The 22813-nt window shown below is 38.4% G+C and overlaps 1 protein-coding gene across 4 annotated transcripts in view; it reads right to left on the minus strand.

Annotated features, from left to right (window-relative positions):
- R3HCC1L (R3H domain and coiled-coil containing 1 like) overlaps window positions 1-22599 on the minus strand; it is a 104149-nt gene extending 81550 nt beyond the window's left edge. For 2 of the 4 annotated variants that reach the window (XM_010389537.2, XM_030941145.1), the window contains exon 1: window positions 22518-22599. The gene's annotated coding sequence lies outside the window, so the exon portion shown is untranslated. Of the gene's footprint in view, window positions 1-21666; window positions 22032-22517 lie in introns of those variants that run through there. The other 2 variants (XM_030941147.1, XM_030941146.1) reach the window with 2 other exon arrangements.
- Window positions 22600-22813: the final 214 nt, after the last annotated feature.

Below are 22813 nucleotides of genomic sequence, written 5' to 3' on the forward strand. Positions count from 1 at the left end.
GAAAAAAACAGAAACTGCACCAGATTAAAGGAAACTAGAGACATGACAACTAAATGCACTCTCATGACCTGGAATTTTCTTTTGCTATAAAGTACAATGGGCCAGTGGGTAAAATCTGAATAAGTCTGTAGGTTACATAATTAACATTAAATCAACGTTAATTTCCTGATTTTGACAACTACCCTGTGGCTTACTTATATAAAAGAATGTCCTTGTTTTTTAGAAAGTGCACACTTAACTATTTAGGTATAAAAGGGAGTAAAGTCTACATTTTACTCTCATGAGAGAGAAATAAGAAAGGGAATGTAGTAAAATGTTAACATTTGGGATATTTGGGTGAACGCTCTATACACTCTTGGAATTTTTCTGTGGTCTGAAATAATGTCAACATAAATTAAACAGAAAAACAAAGATGCCAGTCAGCACAGTGCTTGGCACATAATGTACAATCAAGCAAATGGGAGTTAGATGTTGTTAATGAGAATATAATCTCTAGGATTCTGTGCAAAAAAATTCTCGACTCAAGAGCCATATACTTTTATGGTTGGAAAAAATGGGGGAAGGAACAAAATAATACATACAGTATGCCCCATTTAAACATATGTCCACAAATACATAGGCAAATGCATAAACAAAGACTAGAAAAATATATACACTAATCTGTTAATAGTGGGCAGCTCTGGGTAGTGTAATTAAAGTGACTCTTATTTTATTCTTCATGTTTATCACTGTATTCTAGTTTTCCTATAATACAGATGTAACATTTTTGTGGGTTTTCCAATGATGATTTTTAGAAATTAAAGGAATAGCTCACAATCAAGGAAGGTATGACTATTCATTCTCTGTAGCAGTGCCCTTTCTGCAGACCTATGTTTAGTGTTACTGCATTTGAGCAACATATTCTGTTACTCTACCTTTCACATATCAGAAATATAATAATCATGTAATGCTACTGTAATATTATTTCACATAAGAATATTGCAGTTAGGGCCGGGAGCGGTGGCTCACACCTGTAATCCCAGCACTTTGGGAGGCCGAGGCACACAGATCACGAGGTCAGGAGATCAAGATCATCCTGGCTAACATGGTGAAACCTCGTCTCTACTAAAAATACAAAAAATTAGCCAGTGTGGTGGTGCACGCCTGTAATCCCAGCTACCCGGGAGGCTGAGGCAGGAGAAGAGCATGAACCCGGGAGGCGGAGCTTGCAGTGAGCCAAGATCACGCCACTGCACTCCAGCCTGGGCGACAGAGCAAGACTCTGTCTCAAAAAACAAACAAAAAAAAGAATATTGCAGTTAGTCTTATAGCTGTTCTTCTGTTAAGAGAATGGAATGCACATACGCATATAATTTTGCTTCTCTCCAAAAATTCTACTGAAATAAGTCAATTTGTTTTGTCTTAAAACATAAATCCACACGGATAGACAGCGGAGAAGAGAAAAAAAAAGTAACAAAACTTTGGAAGTTATGTACTGATGAATGCTCAATGTGTAGCAGAACTGAAAAAGCCAAATTCCAAACCAGCAGTAGAGAAAGTTGCCACTCAACCCAATTTACAGTCAGAAATCCTCGTGAGAGTCAGGGACTGGCCATACCAACTCTGGAACTGGAAGTTAAATGCAGGGAGGGCACTGGGTGAAAGGAGCGATCCTGAGATCCCCTCCTCCTCTGTGAAAAAAAGTTTGGGATTATCTCTAAAATGTAGAATAGACCATCTGTAGATCAGGGGCTGACTGGAAGTGCAGAGGTCTTTAAAACTGGGTCATTAAGTAAGCATATTGAACCTAAAATCTACTGCCCCACCCCTATTCCATACACCAGGTCCCAGAAAAATGCCAACTGTTCTACATTGAAAGGTACCCACAAACACCCAGGACAGTGGATAAAAATAAACACAGACCCACACCAAAGCACATCATTGTGAAACTTCAGAACACTGGGGACAAAGCAGAGATCTAACAAGTTTCCAGTGAAAAGATCCAAACGAAAGAAGAGAGTCCACATTGGCTTAAGACTTCTCAAAAGCAATAAAGGATGAGGAGAAAAAAGAAACTATGCCTTCAAAATTCTAAAGAAAAATATTTCCGATCTAGAATTTTACACTCACCCAAACTATATTAATCAAATGTGAAAACAGAAACCAAAAATATTTTCAGACATGGAAAGGCTCAAAAAATTACCTACCATGTACGCTTTCCTAGAAAGTTAATAGAAGATTGAGAATTTTAAAGTTCTTACAAATTTAGGAAAGACTGATTGTTTGTAACTATAGTAAAAAGTTGCCAAGGACTACTTATACCCATTCCATTGTAAAAACAACTTACTTTTCTTTTACAAGCCAATCAGTGTTAGCTTAGCCCCTTACTTCTGAAAGTCAGCCAATTTAACGTTAGGGAGAAAGTCACTACAGTAAAATACCCAAATGCCAACCAATCGACAATGGTCTCAACCAATCAACAATGGTCTCACCCAAGTAACCATTTGTCTATAGATTATGTTAATCTGCTTCTGCTGCCTCTTAAAATTTTCTAATCCCTGAGCACCACACTCCCCCAAAACACTATATAAAACTAGCAATCTGCTTTGTTCTGGGACATTGTGCCTGATTAGATATTTTAGATAGTGATGGTCTCATCATCCTTTGACAACAAACAAGGAAACAAGCCAAAGCAAAGAAGAGATAAGATACAGAAAACAAGACATCCAACACAAGAGAGAAGTGAAGGAATACTAGTGAATGGGACTCTAGGATGATAACTGTGCACCAGCAGCAGAAAGCAACCAATCCAGATTGAAGCTATGTGAGAGGGTAGGCATGCTGAAGGCTGTCATCCTCATGCTGTCTGGCATGGTGTCATCTTTTGAATCCAACACAACTACTAGAGGATGTGCTCCACCTAAGCAAGAGGTAAATGAAGCCTAAAGAAGATAGGAGTTCTAACAATATTCGGAGAATCAAACCCAGCAGAGAAAAATCTAAGGATAACAACAAGGGGAAATCAAACTAGGAAAAGAGCAATGCAGCAGGTCGAGAGAGTAGGCTTCAATAGTAGGACACTGGAAGTCTCTAGAAGAGAAATTTACAAGAATTAAAAAAAAAAAAAATTCTAACTGACAGATTACTGTGATTGACCTTGTGGAAAACTGCACCGAGGGGCTATTTAAGACACTATCAGCAAGTAAAATTTGCACAGGCATAGTAATGTAAACATAACATTATTAGACTTAACCAAATATTTTAATAGAACTAAATTAAGAAGCTAGGGAGAAGCAGTAGTGGAGATGGTATTTAATAACACTAAAACTTTCTCTACCATAATAGAAACTCCACATATAATGAAAAAAACTGGTAAATCAAAAGATAGCATTGTACATACATTACTTTTAAATACACAGATAGGTTGATGCCAGAAGAAATAGCTTAAGAAGAAGTAGCTTATTAACTGTTAAATTATTAACAGTTAATAAAAAATTAACTGTTATCTACCCTGTATCCTCTAGGGAGAGGACTAGAGAGAATGGGAAGTGGTGAGACAAAAACTACTCACTATATTTTGTTATAAAACCTTTTTTCACTATTGGACTTTTTAAAACATGTCTATTTTAAACTCTACATCTATTGATAAAATATTTTAAATTATTTTTAATTTTTTTTTTGAAAACCCAAATAGCACCATATAAACTTAAGTGTTCATCATTCAAAAACATGTCTAAAGAAAACATTTTCAACTGAAAGGGACAGAATATCCTACAGAAAAAGTTTCCTTTTTGCTAGAAGATCTTTATATTTCTAATACTGAAAGAGCATAAACACACAAAATATAGAAGCTTTAAAAATAAAAAAAAAATTTAAGCAAATAATTACTAATTGAGTAGACAGTGAAGATTCACGAATTGTAATACTAGAAAGATTATAGGTCTGACCTTACTTACAAATTCATTAATGATCAGGAGACAGTGCAAATAACACATTTAATTAAATTTGCTCATTTATCTATTTTAGGAAGTATAATTAACAGCAGTGAGACAGAGTAGTAATATAAAAGGACAGAGACAGATTAAAAACATTGGCCAAAAAAACAACCAAATTGGAGAGTATTTACCAAATAGAATACTGGGTAAAATTACAGGCTTAAAACAACAGAAGAGGGTTATCAGCAGCTTATTTACCATCAATTTTACTTCACACTGTTGTCATATGAAATAATTTGGCCAACACTAATGTTAAATGGGGGGATGTGTACACACACATGCACATAAACACATACATATGTATACATACAAATTTTTTATGAGAAACTGATAATCCTAATTAAGCAAGGATTCATGAAGAGATTACACCCTAAAAACAACATACTGTTGATGCAATTTGACAAGAATGAATTTGTACTTATAGTTCAGTAATTATAAAAACTCTATCAAGAATAACCAATAATGAATTAAACTGTCCTAAAGACAATTAACTGTTATCTACCCTGTATTCTTCATCTAGCTACACTGGGATTAGTCTCACTGTTCCTGCTCTTTATTTGAATGCCCAGGCACTGACCATTCAAAATAAAGTCTACATTTCCCAGTCTCTCCAGCAGCAAGGTGTGGCCATGTGACTAAGTTTGACCAATGGAATATGAGCAAAAGTAGTATACATGGAACTCCCTAATCCAAAAATCTATAATGCTACAAAATCTAAAATGTTCTGAGTGTCAAAATGATGCCACAAGTGAAAAATTCCACTCCTGATCTCATGTGACAGGTTGCAGTCACAATGCAGGCACCCAACACATAGTTTATTCAGTGTCCCCAAGGAAAGAAAGACCCTCCCAGCCCCCATCAGCTGCAATATATATCTGCACACACCCGGATTCCTCTACACAAGCATGCCCACAATGGGTAATAAAACGACATGTGTATACACCAGATACACCAACTGTAGGCTCCCCACAATGCCTCACATGGGGCCAAGATGTACTGCATTACTATTACTCACTATGCTACTATGCTCTTTCTTTCTTTCTTTCTTTTTTTTTTTTTTTTTTTTTGCTTATTCTCTGCTCTGTAGTATAATGATATGGTTGAAAGTATCGAAAAGGTCTGCATGATATCCACAGAGTAATCAAACATTCCAAAATGTGAAAACAATGTGAAACCATTCTCTGGATCTAAGCATATTGGATAAGGGACACTCAACCTGTAATATATAACTTCCAGGAAGTATCCTTAAAGGAAGTGAGATGTGTTCTTCTCTTTCTCCTTCTGATGACTGCAATGTACGTGAAATAGTTGAAGTTAGTAGCTCTCTTAGACCCTAAAGTGTCTTTGGAAAATAACAGAATCCGAGCACAGTGGGGAAATGTGACACCATGGCAAACCACATGAGTCCTAAACTGACTACTTCTGGAATTTCTAACTCAACAGACATGAACTTCTATCACATTTAAGTCTCTGGTACTTGGTTGCAACTAAATCTAATTCCAATTCATATAACCTCTACACTAATATATATGCCTTATTTTCCTTCTTTCTCTAAACAATCTCTCTCTACTCTTTTACTGGCTCCTTTTCTGCCTCCTGCACCCTTACTATGGGTATTCCCTAATTCTTCATCCTTAGTCTTTTCTGCTCTTCTCTAAGGTTCAGGCCAAACATTCTTAAAAAAACATCTCTACGTCTCATCTATTGAGCTCCAATTTTATATTCAGCTGCCTATCATTCCACTAGTATGTGACATAATTATATGGGAATATAACTAATTTTTAAAACAAAATAGATAAACAGACAAAGTGGTGGTAGAAACAATAATAGTAGTTGTGGTGGTGGTAATAAATAGCTAATATTTATGAGCTCTTAGTATTTGCCAGTCATTGTTCTCAGAGCCAATCCTCACAACAATCCTACAAAGTAAAGTTTTATCACCATCTCCATTCTACAAATGAGGAAATGAGGCCTAGACAAATTAAATAAATTGCTCAAGACACAATGTACTAAAGAGATCATTCAAACCTAGGTCCCCAGAACCCATCCTTTTAACCAGCACACACTAGACCTTCTTCCAAAGTACTATCACATATTCTTCCAGTTCCAAAATGGCAGCATAGAAGCAAGCTGGCTTCATTCAACTGCCCCACAGAAAACCAAAAACAAAGTGCTGAGATTATCACCAGCAATGTCCCAGAATTCAAAAATGAGGAGGAGACAGTCTCAGGGCCATGGAGAAGTGAGAAAACCTAAGCAGGAAACAAAAACCGAACTTCCATAACCATGATGCCCTTTTCCCCAACATGCTCAACACCAAGAATGCAGAAAACTTCCCCCCGACTCACAATCACTATACTGGAAAAAGAGAATCAAGTGGACAACCAGCTTCCCACCATCTTAGGATCTCTGGCAAGGAGACCTGTCCCTGCCTCAAATTACAGGAAGTGTTGGGAGTATGTAAAGGAAGAAGTATCCCTGAGGGCAGCCAGAGACAAAGAGGGGAGGGGGGACTACTATTCCCAGCCCTAGAAACTCTGCTCTGTGACTCCAAATCAAAACAGCTGTTCAGCAGCACCACACTGTAGGAAGTTCATTCCACAAGTCACCTGGGCATGAACCCACAGCCAGTCTTCCCACACTACTGGAATATCTCCTGTGGGACGCCCCCATGCAGGAGGGGCATCATACTGACTGGTTACTAGAACCGAGGCAAACCTGGGCTTAAGGTGCCAGCTGGTGCCGAAAAAGAGGCAGCAATCTAGCAGGAAAAAAAAAGAAAAGAAAAGAAAAGAAAAAGAAAATCAAGAGGTATATTACAAAGAATCACTAAGCAAACACAATAAAAACCAAAACAAGTAGATCCAAACATGGGATCTTGCAAAACAGAAAACAAGGCAGAAAGAAAAGACTGGAACAAAGAACTATCCGTCAATGCAAAGATACAGATGTACATCCACAAGAAACAATAGCAAACAGGGAACCAAGGCCTCTTCGAACAGCAAAGCGAGGAACCAGTAACTGACCCTAGCAAGACAGCAATTTGGGAACCCTCTAACCAAGAATTCAAAATAGCCATTTTAAGGGAATTTGGTGATCACCAAGATAACATAGAAAAGCAATTCAGAAATTGATTGGAGAAATTTAACAAAGAGATTGAAATAGTACAATAAATCAAATCTTGGAACTCAGAAATACATTTGTGAACTGAAAAAGTCATTAGAGGCTCTCAACAGCAGAAAGATCACACAAAGGAAAGAATCAGTGAACTTGAGAGGCTATTTGAAGATACACAATTAAAGGAGAAAAAAGACCAGTGCTGCCAAGTATAAAATGCAAATGTTAATATATCTTAAGGGAGAGACAGACTGCAATAGAGTAACAGTAGGGGACTTCAACACTCCACTCTCAGAAAAGGACAGATCATCCAGACAAAAAAATCAACAAAGAAACATCAGAGTTAAACTATACACTAGAACAAATCAGCCTGACATTTCTAGAACATCCAAGTGCACAGAATACACACGCTTTTCATCCGGATATGGAACATTCTGCAGAACAGACTATATCTTAGGCCACAAAACAAGTCTGAACAAATTCAAAAAAGCAGAAAGCATGTGAAGTTATCTTTTCTGACTACAATGGAACAAAACTAAAAATCAGTAACAAGAGGAAGTTCAGGAAACACAAACACATGGTATCAAGTACCACCTGAATGATCAATGAAGAAATTAGAAGGAAATTTAAAAATTTCTTGAAACAACAAAAATGGAAATATAACACACTACAATCTATAGAATAAAGCAAAAGCAGCAGTAAGAGGGAAGTTATAGCAACAAATGCCTACATCAAAAAAGTAGAAAGACTTCAAATAATCTAACAACGTGCCTCAAGGAACTAGAAAAGAACAAACCTAACCCAAAATTAGTAAAAGGAAAGAAATAATAAAGATCAGAGCAGAAAGAAACAGAATTTAGACTACAGAAAATCAACAAAATAAAAATTGTTTTTTTGAAAAGAGAAACAAAATCGACAAAACTTCAGCTAAACTAAGAAAAAAGTGAAGACACAAATAAAATCAGAAATGAAAAAGGAGACAAAACAAGTGAGACCATAAACACAAAGAATCATTAGAGACTATTTTAACATCTATATGCCAACAAATTGGAAAACCTGGAAGAAATGGACAGATTCCTGGACAAATACAACCTATCAAGATTGAACCATGAAGAAATAGAAAAACTCAAACAAACCAATAAGGAATAGCCAGACTGAAGCTGTAATAAAAAGTCTCCCATTAAAGAAAAGCCCAGGACCTGATGGATTCACCGGTGAATTCTACCAGACATTCAAAGAATACCAATTCTGCTCATAATCTTCCAAAAAACTGAAGGAGAGGGACTTCCCAACTCACTCTACAAGGCCAGCATTACCCTGATTCCAAAACCAGTCAAGGACACAACAAAAAAAGAAAACTATGGGCCAGTATCACTAATGAACATAGACGCAAAAATACTAGAAGACCAAATTCAATGGCACACTAAAAAGATAATTCCCCGTGATCAAGTGGGATTCATCCCAGGGAGGCAAAGACAGTTCAACATGTGCAAATCAATAAACATGACACATTAACAGAACCAAGAAAGAAAAACCCTATGATCACTTTAATAGATGCTGAATAAGCATTCAATAAAATCTAATATCCCTTTATGATAAAAACCCTCAGCACATTGGGTATAGAAGGAATATACAAAATAATAAAGGCTATATATGACAAATCCACAGCTAATATCACACATTGAAAGCCTTTCCTCTAAAATCTGGAACAAGACAAGGATGCCCACATTTACAACTTTTATTCAACATAATACTGGAAGTTTTGGCCAGAGCAATAAGGCAAGAGAAAGAAACAAAAAAATTGGAAAGGAAGTCAAATTGTCCCTTTTTGCAGACAAAATGATTTATATATAGAAAAACCCTAAAAATTCCACCAAAAAATTCTTAGAACTGATAAATTCAGTAAAGTTGTAGGACACAAAAATCAACATACAAAAATCAGTAGATTTATATATGCCAATAGCAAACAATCTGAAAGAGAATTCAAGGAAGCAATCCCATTTACGATAGCTACAAAGAATCAGTTTAACCAAAGAAGTGAAAGATCTATACAAGAAACATTATAAAACACTGATGAAAGAAACTGAAGTCGATACCAAAAATGGAAAGATATTCCATGCTCACGAATTAGAGGTAGTAACACAGTTAAAATGACAATACTACCCAAAGAATGTACAGATTCAATCCAATCTCTATCAAAATACCAACGATATTCTTCATAGAAACAGAAGAACAAACACAAAAATTATACAGCATCACAAAAGAACCTGAATAGCCAAAGCAATCCTGAGCAAAAAGAAGAAAACTGGAGGTATCACACTATCTGACTTCAAATTATACTACAAAACTCTGGTAACCACATCAATATGGTATCAGAATTAAAACAGACACACAGACCAATGGGACAAAATAGAGAATCCAAATATAAATCCATACATTTAAAGCCAATTTATTTTTGACAAAGGCACCAAGAACTTAAAATGGGGAAAGAACACAGTCTCTTCAACAAATGGTGCTGGAAAAACTGGATAACTATATTGAGAATAATGAAACTAGGACCTATGTTTCACTGTATACAAAAATCAAATCAAAATGGATTAAAGACTTAAATGTAAGGCCTGAAACCATCAAACTGTTAGAAGAAAACATTGATGAGTTGCTCCAGGACATTGATCTAGGCAAAGATTTTTTGTGTAAGACCTCAAAAACACATGCAACCCAGACAAAATAGACAAATGGAACTAAATCAAGCTAAAAAGTTTCTGCACAGCAAAGGACACAATCAAAGTAAAGAGATAACCCATAGAATGGAGAAAATATTTGCAAACTATCCATCTGGCAAAGGATTAATAACGAGAATATATGAAGAGTTCAAACAACTCAACAGCAAAAGAACATATAGATTGATTTAAAAACAGGCAAAAGATCTGAATAGATGTTTCAAAAGACGACATTCAAATGGCCAACAGGTACATGAAAAAAATGTCCAACATCACTATCCATCAGAGAAATACAAATCAAAACCACAATGAGATGTAATCTCACACCAGTTAAAATGGCTTTTATAAAAAAGGCAGGGTGTAACAGATGTTGGTGAGGATATGGAGAAAGGGGAACTCTCCTACACTGTTGGAAGGAATGTAAATTAATACAGCCACTATGGGGAACAGTATGGAGGTTCCTCAAAAAATGAAAAATAGAATCATCATATGATCCAGCAATTCCACTACCGGATATATATTCAAAAGAAAGGAAATTGGTATATTAAAGAGACATCTGGACTTCCATGTTATTTTTTTGCAGCACTATTCACAATATCCAAAATATGAAATCAACCTAAGTGTCCCTCAATGGATAAACGTAGGAAGAAAAAATGGTACATATACACAGTAGAATATTATTCAGCCATGAAGAAGAATGAAATTGGGAGTCTCTCTGAACCTATTCTGGCTCAGAAGGTTGCCCTGATAAAAATAATTTAAAAATAAAACAAAAAATGTTTTAAAGAATGATATCCTGTCATTTGCAGCAACATAAATGGAACTAGAGGTCATTATGTTAAGTAAAACAAGCCAAGTTCAGAAAGACAAATATCATGTGTTCTCACTTATACATGGGATCTGAAAAGCACATGTCTTGAAGACAGAATGTAGACTAGTGGGTACCAGAAGCCAAGGAGTGTGGATGGGGAAGATAAAAAGAGGTTGATTAATGGGTACAAACATATAATTTGATAGAAGAAATACAACCTAGTGTTTGACAGATCAGTAGGATGACTAAAGTTTACAATAATCTATTACATATTTCAAACGTTTTTAACAAAACAAAACACAACTGTGTAAGGTGATGGATATCCCTATTTACTCTTATTAGATCTTTACAAATTATATAAATTTATCACATGTCCCCTCCACCAAAAAAATGGGTGAACTGTATAGTATGCAAATTATTTGTCAACAAAGCTATAACCAAAATAAGATGCTATCACAGCTCAAGACTTTTAGTGTCCCCAACAATCACAAGTCATTAAAATATCCTCCATAGTAATAAATTTGATGTTTCTGCAGATTAATTTTTAGAAACTGCCAATTATTACTTAGGAATATGTATGGTAAATAGATGACCAAGTAAGATCATATTCTTTTGAGCACAAGGGATATGACCATCAAGTCATGAGAATGGCTTTTTTTTTTTTTTTTTTGAGACGGAGTCTCACACTGTTGCCCAGGCTGAAGTGCAGTGGCACAATCTCAGCTCACCGCAACGTCCGCCTCCAGGGTTCAAGTGATTCTCCTGCCTCAGCCTCTCGAGTAGCTGGGATTACAGGTGCGCGCCACCACACCTAGCTAATTTTTGTATATTTAGTACAGACAGGGTTTCACCATGTTGGTCAGGATGGTCTCGATCTCCTGACCTCATGATCCGCCTGCCTCAGGCTCCCAAAGTGCTGGGATTACAGGCATGAGCCACTGTGCCCAGCGAGAATGGTTTTCTTCTGTGGCTCTACAGGTTCTAAAAGCAGTTTCAAAAGACAAATTCCAGAGAACATTTATTTGCTAGAATAAATGCATGTCCCCAAAAACATTACTTTAAAAGGGGCAGCATTCATCTAGGTGAATAAATTTTTAAAGCATCAGACTTTTAAAACTACCACTTAAATAACCTAATGCCTAAAACTGAATATATTAGAAATTGAACTTGTTATCTTTCAAGACCTATCCGAGATCCTTTCCCAATGCCACTATCAATGACACAGTATGCTTGATATGTCAGGCTCAAATTCTGTGGTATTCTGACTCCCAGTTCTAACCCCATATCTTACAAACAAGAGGTATCATGTTTTCTATTTTTACAATATTTCTATTTCCACATTATTCCACAGTACAATTGAAATACTGTACTCTTCAGTAACTCCCTCTACTTAAGTTTATCAAACATACAAAGTTGCCAAGGCAGCCTTAGTCAAACGGTTTTCATTACACGACTCTGAACAGAAGTCCTGCCACCTATTGGATCAAATTTAAGTTTTTCAGCCTAGCCTTCAATATTGTCCCTTAATTCTCCTTCATTACCCCATACACATACAAACTTAACAAATCATATCTCCTCACTACTCATCAGTAAAAATCATTCTATTTGTGGAATACTGTTAAGATCACTTGTTCGTCTCACTCAGTTCACATACTGTACTCATTCTTGCTCCCAACTTCACATCATTCCCTCCAGAGTTTTCTTCTGTCCCCTCCAGTCAATTTGTTACTCTTTCATTTCCTTCAAGATCCTTCTGTTCCATTAGGCCTAAATAACCTGACATAAATACTGCTGTATTTTGCACTCCTCAACCTAGAGATCATTCAGTAGTAGAACTGGAAGAATCTCAAAGATAGACCAGACTAGGACTTCTTTTGTGTATGAATAATGTTCTAAGCAGAGGGTTAACTTTCATAAGACTGTGGTGTCAAATACTTTGGAAATCTGACAGCTGACACATGGAAGCCCAGAGGTGTCCTATAACTTGCCCTAGTTTTCAGTTTAGCAAGGACAAAGCCAGAATTTGAATCCCAGTCTCCTAGGTTCCCATTCAAAACGAAGACAAATCTAAAGATTACTGCCCCGGCTGGGCACGGTGGCTCACACCCATAATCCCAGCACTTTGGGAGGCCAAGGCAGGCAGATCACGAGGTCAGGAATTTGAGACCACCCTGGCCAACATGGTGAAACCCCACCTCTACTAAAAATACAAAAATTAGCCAGGCGTGGTGGTGCACCCCTGTAATCCCAGCTACTCAAGAGGCTGAGGCAGAAGAATTGCTTGAACCCGGGAGGCAGAGGTTGCAGTGAGCCGAGATCACACCACTGCACTCCAGCTCTGGGCGACAGAGCAAGACTCCATCTCAGAAATAAATAAATAATACTGCCCAGTAATATAATTCGTACTACATTCCACATTTTTGTTTTTGTAGAGATGGGTCTCACTATGTCACCTCGGCTGGTCTCAAACTCCTGAGTTCAAGCAATCTTCTCGTTTTGGCCCCCCCACAAAATGCTGGGATTACTGAGCCACTGTCCCAACCCATTATATATTTTTTAAAGCAGGATACAAAGTTTATATATAACAGCAAGAGATTCCAGTTTAAGTATGTGTGTGTACTATGGTAATAGACACACAGAAAATAGAATGGGGTAATAAACCCCAATGGTAACAGTTACTTCCAGGTGGTGAAAATATGGTTGTATTTTCCAAATCCTCTATAATGAATACATGTGAACTATTAATGTGTTTAATTACAAAGTACTGCCCTAGACCCTGGTTGGAATATTTTATAATGTATGGTCATATACTGAATTTATGACAGTACTAATAACGCAAAAAGTTAAAACTACATGATGTTATGAAGTCAAAGATACACTCCTCAACCTTCATTTTAATGTTTTCTCTCCACTGAGGGGGGCAAACTGCAAGTTAATAAACTGGCAGCCAAGATCTTATCCGAGTTTTTGAAGCACTGTCCCTCACCAAAGTGTTAGAAGCAATGAAAAGTTTCAGGATACCCAAGGAAGCAAACAAGAAACACAGTACAAAAAAGAAATACTATGGCAGAAAGGGAAAGAACAGCAATGTCACAGTGACAATACCAGAGGCAAAAACCAAGAACTACATGGCTCCAGGGGCTTGTCAACTCTGGTACTTAATTTAAATCACTGCTGCTCACATGAAGGATCAAGAGGCACAAAAGTCACTAGAAATTCTGAACGTATTGAGAAATGGTCACAAGTTTGAAACAGTTATGTGGGATGGTAAGAGAGAATTACTGATCATATAAACAAATCAAGACTATTTATTTTCCTTCTGGATCTTCTCCTGAAATGAAAATGTGAAATGAAAGCACAGAAGTTCTGGGAAGATTCATGTGATAAAAAAGTTCAGAACTACCAAAACAAGTTAATAAACTCATCTTTTCCTAACACTAGGTTTTTAATTGCAGTTCAAAATCCCTAATCCAAAACTTGTGGAACCAGACAAGATTCAGAAGTCAGAAATTTTCAGATTTAGTAAAGGTTAATATGGTAAATGTTCCATATATCACAAAATATTCCAACCAGGGTCTAGGCAAAATACTTCGTAATTAAACACATTAGTATTTTTTCTTCTTCTGTTTTCGTGTTTGTTTTTTGGAGACAGAGTGTTACTCTGTGGCCCAGGCCGGAGTGTAGTGGCATAACCTCAACTCACTACAATCTCTGCCTCCCAGATTCAAACGATTCTCCTGCCTCAGCCTCCTGAGTAGCTGAGACTACAGGCACATGTTGCCACACCCGGCTAATTTTTGTATTTTTAGTGGAGACGGGGTTTTGCCATGTTGGCCAGGCTAGTCCTGAACTCCTGACCTCAAGTAATCTGCCGGCCTCAGCCTCCCAAAGTGTTGAGATTATAGGCGTGAGCCACCACACCCGGTCTACCTTTTTTTTTTTTTTTTTTGAGACAGAGTCTCACTCTGTCACCCAGGCTGGAGGGCGGCAACGCGATCTCCACTCACTGCAACCTCCACCTCCTGGGTTCATATGATTCTCGTGCCTCAGCCACTCGAGTAGCTGGTACTACAGGCACATGCCACCATGCCCAGCTAATTTTTGTATTTTTAGTAGAGACAAGATTTCCCCATGTTGGCCAGGCTGGTCTTGAACTCCTGGCCTTAAATGATCCGCTTGCCTCAGCCTCCCAAAGTGTTGGGATTACAGGTATAAAAAAAGAAAAAAGAGAAAAAAAGAAAAGAAAGAAATTATGAACCTGAAACTGATTACATCTCAGAGGTGAGATCATGAGTTGATTTTGTTTCTTTCCTGATTTTCTCAATTGTCTGCAGTGAACATGTATATCATCTACAAAACAAGACTTGTTTTATTAAATGGAGGTGAGGCAAGACCCAAGTATAAAAACTGACCAACTTGCAAATTCAGTTAAAAAGAAATAATAAGATCTTGTTCAGAGCTTAAAAGCCAAGAAAATAATTTAAAATAGCTTTAGGTTTAGAAATTTTTACTAGTACAAATTTTTTAACTAAACACCATTAGCAGTAGGGAAAAACCCTTACTTTCAATAGAACATTTATTCACTGACATTTAAAAAGTGATACTGTTTTATTAACTCATTTTTTAACTTGCTACCTCCCACCCCCAAAATGTTTTTCTCACAGTATGACTCTGACACTCCTGTGAGAAGCGGATCCCATGTAACTGTCATTCACTCCTTGAATCTGGCAAGCTTGTTATACCACAGAACTTCTACGGCTTGGTCACAAAAAGTAATGCAGTTTCTACCTGGTTCTCTCTAGATGCTCACGTGTAGAAAACAGCCACCATGCTGCAAAGAAGCTCAAATTAGCCTATCTGGGTAGGTAGGTGTTCTGAGGGACAACCAACATCAATCACCAGGCATGTGAGTGAAGAAGCCTCCAGGCTGTAAGTACCAGCCATAAAGTCACCACCAGCTTTTGAATCTTCCCAGCTAAGGCTGAAGCAAGCCATCTATGCAGAAACTGTCCTGTCTGAATTCCAACAGATCCATAGCACAAATGGTTGTTTTATACCATTATGTTTTGGAATGGCTTGTTACAAACACAACAAAAGGTAACGAGAAAAAAAGTGCCCTTTCCCAGTTCGGTAGCTTTATATTACACACACACACACACCACCCCTAAAATCAAGTTTTTCTCAACTTTAAGGAAGGTCCAATCCAATGTGCAATTTGGCAGACCTGTTTAAATAATAAGACAGTTTCTACTTAGGAGGCTTAACAATTTATCTCAAATATACCCTGAATACCTATGATATGTAAGATACTTTGCTAGATTCCTAAGACACAAAGATGAATAACATATAGTCTGTAGTTAAAAGTTTACAAATCTAGGGAGAGAAAAAAATGGGTACACAAATAGTTTATGAAAGTACCTAAGTGCCAAAATAGGATCATAAAGTGTTAACTCTGCCACAAATAGTTATAGCATCATTTTGGACTTAAAAACAGCATTTGGGTCCTTTAGGAAAGTAGATGGGCTTTAGTAAATGCCTAGGAAAAGGAAGACTGGAAAAAAAAAATGAAAAATGTGGGCCTCGTTGTATGTTATGTTTAGATTGTGAGATTATGAGTGTTTTCTGTTGTCCTTTTAAATTTACCGTATTTGCTATGTTTTCTATAGTAAGTTATGTATTAGATTTTTTTGACGGAAAAAATAATATTAACCTTAATTTTTTAAAAAATGTGTTTAAACTACACTTGAGAGGTCATTTAAGCAGTTAACAGGTAATACATAAATTGGCTTGATATTTGCATGCTGAATATGCAAAATAAATTTAGTATTTAAGGAAAAATGCTAGTGTAATAAAAATTTCATAAGTATGTTACTTGATTTACTATTAATATCTGCTTATTTTCTCTTTCCTAGCCAACTATATTTACATGTTCTCCTCAAATAACAAACACTCAATAAGCTCTCCATATTGGTCATGACATTCACTCTTTCTGTCTCCCTCCCCGTATCTATCTGTGCGCATTTCTAACTCTGCCCTTCTCTTTACATCTCAGATTACCCTGCTTTCTAACTCTGCCTAGGTGACTGTCCCGCTCCGTGTTTCTGACTTCTCTGTCTCTGACTAACCTTCCTCTCTCTCTGCCTATTGCATGTGTCTCTATGACTATGTGTGTAGCTGTCTTTGAATGCCTCTCTTGGATTCTGCCTTTCTGACTCTCTCCGTTATCCACCTCATTTTCAATACATTCTTGCTGTTTAATTTTCCTTTTAATATTTATAAACAAGCAGAGCTGGTTTTATTAACCCTATTTTAAAGATAAGAAAACAGAAACAGGACTACTGGCATAAAATTTGAGAAGTCAGGATGTAAATCCAAGTGCTTCCCTTCTTTCTTTAATACTCTTCTGGCATTCCATGGCAAAGAACTTGAAACAGCACAACTGCAAGCCAATAGTAACACTACACACATTCAGATTCTTTTCTAAGAGACAAATATGATATTAAGGAGTGCTACACACCTTCTGCCCACATTATTCACTCTGCACAGGTTAAATGGTCATGAACTGTCAGCCATCTGCCTATCCCAGAAATCCGTATCATCATGTTCAGTTTGACCTATGTTATTTGGAAACCTCATGATACTAGACACTAGAATCTATTTTCCAACAGTGCTCCTCTTCTTCTGTTTTTATCCCTAGTCCCAACCCAGCCACATTTGGCATTAAAAAAAAAAAAAAAAAAAAAAAAAAAGAAGGAAAACAAATACTAATAAAACTGAAGGGTGAATTTGAAGAATGAAAAACTATACAGAAGGCTAGCATGAGACAGTGAAAAATGGACACCAAAACTCAAAGCAATTGGTCCATGTTTTATTAAGAGAAAAGAAAATTCTCTCCAAATGCAGGCTTACTACTGCTGAGTAACACCCTATAACTTTTCCTCTATCTAATGCTTTGACAACTGGAATTTCTCTGTAATTCAATAAGCTCTTAGGAGTTCCCCAAGCTTCATCCATCCTGCTGGGCTCATTACTGGATAACTCTAAGTGTTTTCTGCACTAGCTAAGAGCACATTTCCTTGCGGGTAGCACTACAGAAGGAGGGTACTCTTTCAAGACATGAATAGCCTAGTTCCATTTCTTCTCACTTCTCCTATAGGTGAGAAGTCTACAACAAATACAATTCAACAACTAAAAGAAATGTCTAAATTATAAACTTAGGTTAGTGGAGTTGTCAAAGATCATCCTACAGGTCACAAGTTTTATACACAGTGTGAGGGCTAATCATATATTTATATAAGCTAATGAAAAATCTATACTTTTGCTTCTGGCACTAGTTCATTTACTTATGTCTAATGAGTTGCATGAGGGCCAAATAAAAAATATACCAGTCTTTTCTTTCATTCTGGTGAGATTATTTGTGAATAGTTAGCTAGTTAGCTATGGAGCTAATGAGGACAAGGTCACAGACTCAAACTCCATGCTGGCCAATTAGCTTTGCTGTGTGTTTCTAGGTTCCATGGTCAACAGTCAACAACCTTAACCTTGGCTAAGAAACATACTGATCACTGAAGCATTAGGGGAATGAATATAGATGTATCAACAAAATCCATACCTTTCAGAAAAAATAATACAAATTAAAAATAGTAATAACAACACCACTCCAATCTCTAATATTATACTAAACCTGACTAATATGTGCCTCATTCAAATAATCTTTCATCTTTTCAACCATGCAGGGTTAGTCTAATCTGTCTTACAGATGATGAGAAACTCAATTCAGAATGATCATATGAAGCAAAGTTACATCTAGTGAGCCTGGATTCAGACCTTGGTCTGTCTTGACTCCAAAGCATAGGTTACTGCCACAATGCCACATGGCCTCTCCAGAGTGTACCTCAGTGACCTAGGACGATCAACAAAATGTTCCTATTCAGAACTAGTCAGCACACTCATTACTGAGCATCCACTATGCATAGTCACACACTATAGCTGAGAATTAGTATACTTTCCAAAAATTCCTTTTAAGTAAAAAACAGTCAAGGAACAAAAGTGTTGAACTGATTTTTGTTGTTGTTGTTAATTTTTTATAGAGATGAAGTCTCGCTTTGTTGCCCAGGCTGGTCTCGAACTCCCGGCCTCAAATGAGCCTACCTCAAAGGATCTCAAAGTGCTGGAATTACAGGAACGAGCTATTACGCCCCAGCTAAAAGTGTTTAAGATTAAAACATAAAGGAAAAAATAACACATAGCATACAAAGTAGATTTTAATGGAAGTGACTTCCTGTTGTCATAGCTTTGTATACAAGTCTGGTGTGAAAAAATAGTTACCTTGCTGATTCATAACTAAAGGTAGAAAGAAGCTGGCAAAACATAGCACAGGCATACCACATCAAAAAAAGAGAGTAAAGGCAATATTTCCTAAGCATCTGAATCGGCAGATATCTGGTAGTCAATATGGCACTTGAAGTAAGTAAAAAATACATACTTCAACTCTAAACTCCAAGACTTTGCCTTGACCAACAAACCATTTTTCTCTATAAGGCTTTCCTCCTTGGTTTTTCTCAACTCTCACTCCCTGCAGATACACACATACCAATGCCATCATTAGCATCAGTCACTAAGAAATGCCATCTTGAAAAAATGAAGGTCACCAAGTCTCCCAAACCCTACCCAACAGGCTTAAATTTTAAAGTCAAATAGTCTGGCTTAAAAAAAATAAAAATAAGGCAGGAAGAAAAAACTGTTCCATAAACGTCTATCCTAGTCAATATCTGAGTCATAAAGATAGATAATTGTTCTGCCACAAGCTACAATATACAGAAGTGCATTCTTACCACAGGTTGTAAATGAAGCACCAGTTCAATTTCAACAAACTAGGTACAAATCAACATTTGGAATCTCTCGAAAAACAGAAACACAGCAAAGCTCAATAACCTTGCACAACAGCATTTTAGGAACCTCTAAAATTGAAAAAAATCTAATATAATTTTTATATAAAATGCAATTGCTAAAAAACAAACTGCAATCTGAGAACTTCTATTCAGAGTATTTTGTAAAGTTTGTGAATTAAGGATGACTATCCTCATTTTACAGATAAATAGAATTTCAGGAAAATACCTAAAATTATCATCACTATTATCATAATCATCAACAATAGCAACAAAATGAGAACTTTATTTGTACCCAGCACTACTAAGCCATTTATGGTCACATCTCATCTTTGTAGACACCTTGTGACATAATGCTATTTACCTCTATTTTAGAGATTAGGAAACAGGCTCAGATAAGTCAACTAACTGGCCCAAAATCAAAAACTACAGGTTGAGAATCGCTAATCGGAAAATCCGAAATCCAAAATGCTTAAAAACTTTTTTTTTTTTTTGAGACGGGAGTCTTGCTCTGTCCCAACGCTGGAGCGCAGTGGCGCGATCTCGGCTCACTGCAACCTCTGCCTCCCAGGTTCAAGCGATTCCCATACCTTAGCCTCCTGAGGAGCTGGGACTACAGGCACACGCCACCACGCCCGGCTAAGTTTTTTGTAGTTTAGTAGAGACAGGGTTTCACCATGTTTGCCAGGATAGTCTCCATCTTTTGACCTCGTGATCTGCCCGCCTCGGCCTCCCAAAGTGCCAGGATTACAGGCGTGAGCCACTGCGCTCAGCCCCAAAAACTTTTTGACACCACCAGTGGAAAATTCCACACATGACCTCATGTGACAGGTCTTAGTCAAAATGCAATCCAAACTTAGTGTCATGCCCAGCAGGGTCTCACTCTATCGGCCAGGCTGGAGTGCAACGGCGCAATCTCCGCTCACTGCAACCTCCACCTCCAGGACTTAAGTGATTCTCGTGCCGCAGCCTCCAGAGTAGCTGGGACTACAGGCGTGCACCACTACACCTGGTTAATTTTTTGTATTTTTAATAGAGGTGGGGTTTCGCTTTGTTGCCCAGGCTGGTCTTGAACTCCTGAGCTCAGGCAATCTGCCTGCCTCAGCCTCCCAAAGTGCTAGGATTACAGGCGTGAGGCACAGCATCTGGACACAAATTATTAAAAATACTATATAAAATTACCTTCAGGCTACGTATATAAGGTATATATAAAACCTAAATGAATTTCATGTTTAGATTGGGGTCCCATCTCAAAGAGATCTATGTATACGCAAATATTCCAAAATCCGAAATTTGAAACACTCTGGTCCCAAGCGTTTCAGATAAGGATACTCCAACCTGTAGTAAGACACAGCACTAGGATTTGAACTCAAATTTGCTCGAGTTTGCACACTAAGTTAATGCAACTTACTGTCATCCTCTCTTGTTTTTTGGACCATTTTCAAGTATTCTTCAATCAATAAACTCAGAACAAACACAGGCTAAAAGTACCTAACTACGCTCTCATACCCCTTTAAAACTTAATTGTAGAGGTCGGGCACAGTGGGCACAGTGGCAAACACCTGTAATACCAACACTTTCGGAGGCCGAGGTGGGAGGATCATTTGAGCCCAGGAATTAGACTAGCCTAGACAACATAGTGAAATCCTGATTCTACCAAAAAAAAAAAATTGATTGCAGAATTACCATTCTACACAAGGGAAAAAATAAGACAATAAGCAACTTGCTTAGTCTCAAAGCTTAATGTCAAAAAAAAAAAATGAAACAGATGGAATATTTGTCTATTTATATTCTGAATTTCAACTGTGATACAAGCACAAGACCTGCTGGAGACAGGTATTAGTTGTAGCATCACCCTATCTGAGGAACGTTTACTGCTTTATGCTTGCACCTGTGTGATACTGAAGGGAGGTTATAACAGCAAGAGGCAGTTGTGTGCTGAGGAAGAAGAGTTTAAATTCTGGTGGGCCTTAAAATCCAGATGAAGTTTTAAACTGACTCCACAGGTGGTAACGCCCTAAGGTCACCTCTTCAAGAGGAACCTGGCATAAAAACATTTGCATGGTTCAGATTCGTTTCCAAAGACACTTTCCCCCTATTTATTAACTAATTTGATCTTCGTATAGACATGAACCTGGTTTTAAAACTCAACTGACCTGGACTGGAGACTGGGGGATGGCAAGGTTATACCCGAAACATGCTTTAGAGTTCAAAGCTTTTGAAGGAATATCACTTCTGCTGAAGCCCACAACCCTGGAAGGCAGCAGCGGAAAAAACATTATGCCCACTTTTCAAACAAGGAAACTGAGGCTGGCGTAAACAGACTGCTGTATAATAGATCACAGGTCCAGCCAAGTAGCCGGACTGAGACTTCTCCCAGGACATCAGACTCCAAATCCTGTGCTCCTTCCCGTAAACAACCGAGAGGCGGCTGCACGGACAAACTTTAAAGACCGGACTTGGGATTTTTCGAAGGCCTGCCAAGAAAAAGCAGGAAGTACCTGCTCCTTTATAGATTGCTCACTCCCAGCCCGTAGCCCGGGGCTCCCGGGCAGCGGAGAAGACTCAAATGCTAGGCTCGAAGCGAAGCCCGGAAACCGCCAGCAGCCCCGGGGTCGTCTCGGGGGCAGCCTCGGCGGCCCAAGCCCCCGCCGCCCCGAGGGGGTCGCCAGGGACCCCGCTCAATGCCTGCTGAAATCCAGAAAAAGCACGTCCTCTCCGCCAGGAGCATTTGGGGCGAGCGCCCAAAGCGAGCACGAGCCCCGGTGAAGGCAAAAGAGCCCCAGGAGGGTCGCTTCTCAACCGCGGGCCCGCAGGGGTCGGAAGGCGGGAGCTTCCCAGTAACCTCCGCCCCAGGCGGGGGGCGGCCCCTCGCGTCACATGAGGAAAAAAAATACCAGCAACAAACGAAGGAATGGAAGTCTTGTCCCGGGCTGTGAAGGGAGAAGCAGAGATTAAAAGTCCTAGCTTGGGGTACTGAGGGAGGGGATCTGGGGCTGGTTGTTACCCGCGCGCCGTCGCTCTCCGCTTCCGCCGTCTCCGCGAAGCTCTATCTCTTCCGCTCGCGCCGCTGGGGCGCGCGCCAGGCCTCGGCTCCGCCCCCCAACGCCGCGGGGCCTTCTGGGGGTTGTAGTTTCCGCGAGCCCGGCTGCGCCCACTGAGTTCAGGTCACGTGGGGAGAAGCTGGAAAAATGGCGAGTGCTGGAGGGCGTATACGCTTCTGCCCCTTCAACCCTCCCTCATTCCTCTCAGCTATATACGTGCTCAAATCTCCTCACATCCCACTCAGTCATACCATCTCAC

Source organism: Rhinopithecus roxellana, chromosome 11, assembly GCF_007565055.1.
Source record: "Rhinopithecus roxellana isolate Shanxi Qingling chromosome 11, ASM756505v1, whole genome shotgun sequence".
In the NCBI taxonomy this organism is placed as follows: Eukaryota; Metazoa; Chordata; class Mammalia; order Primates; family Cercopithecidae; genus Rhinopithecus; species Rhinopithecus roxellana.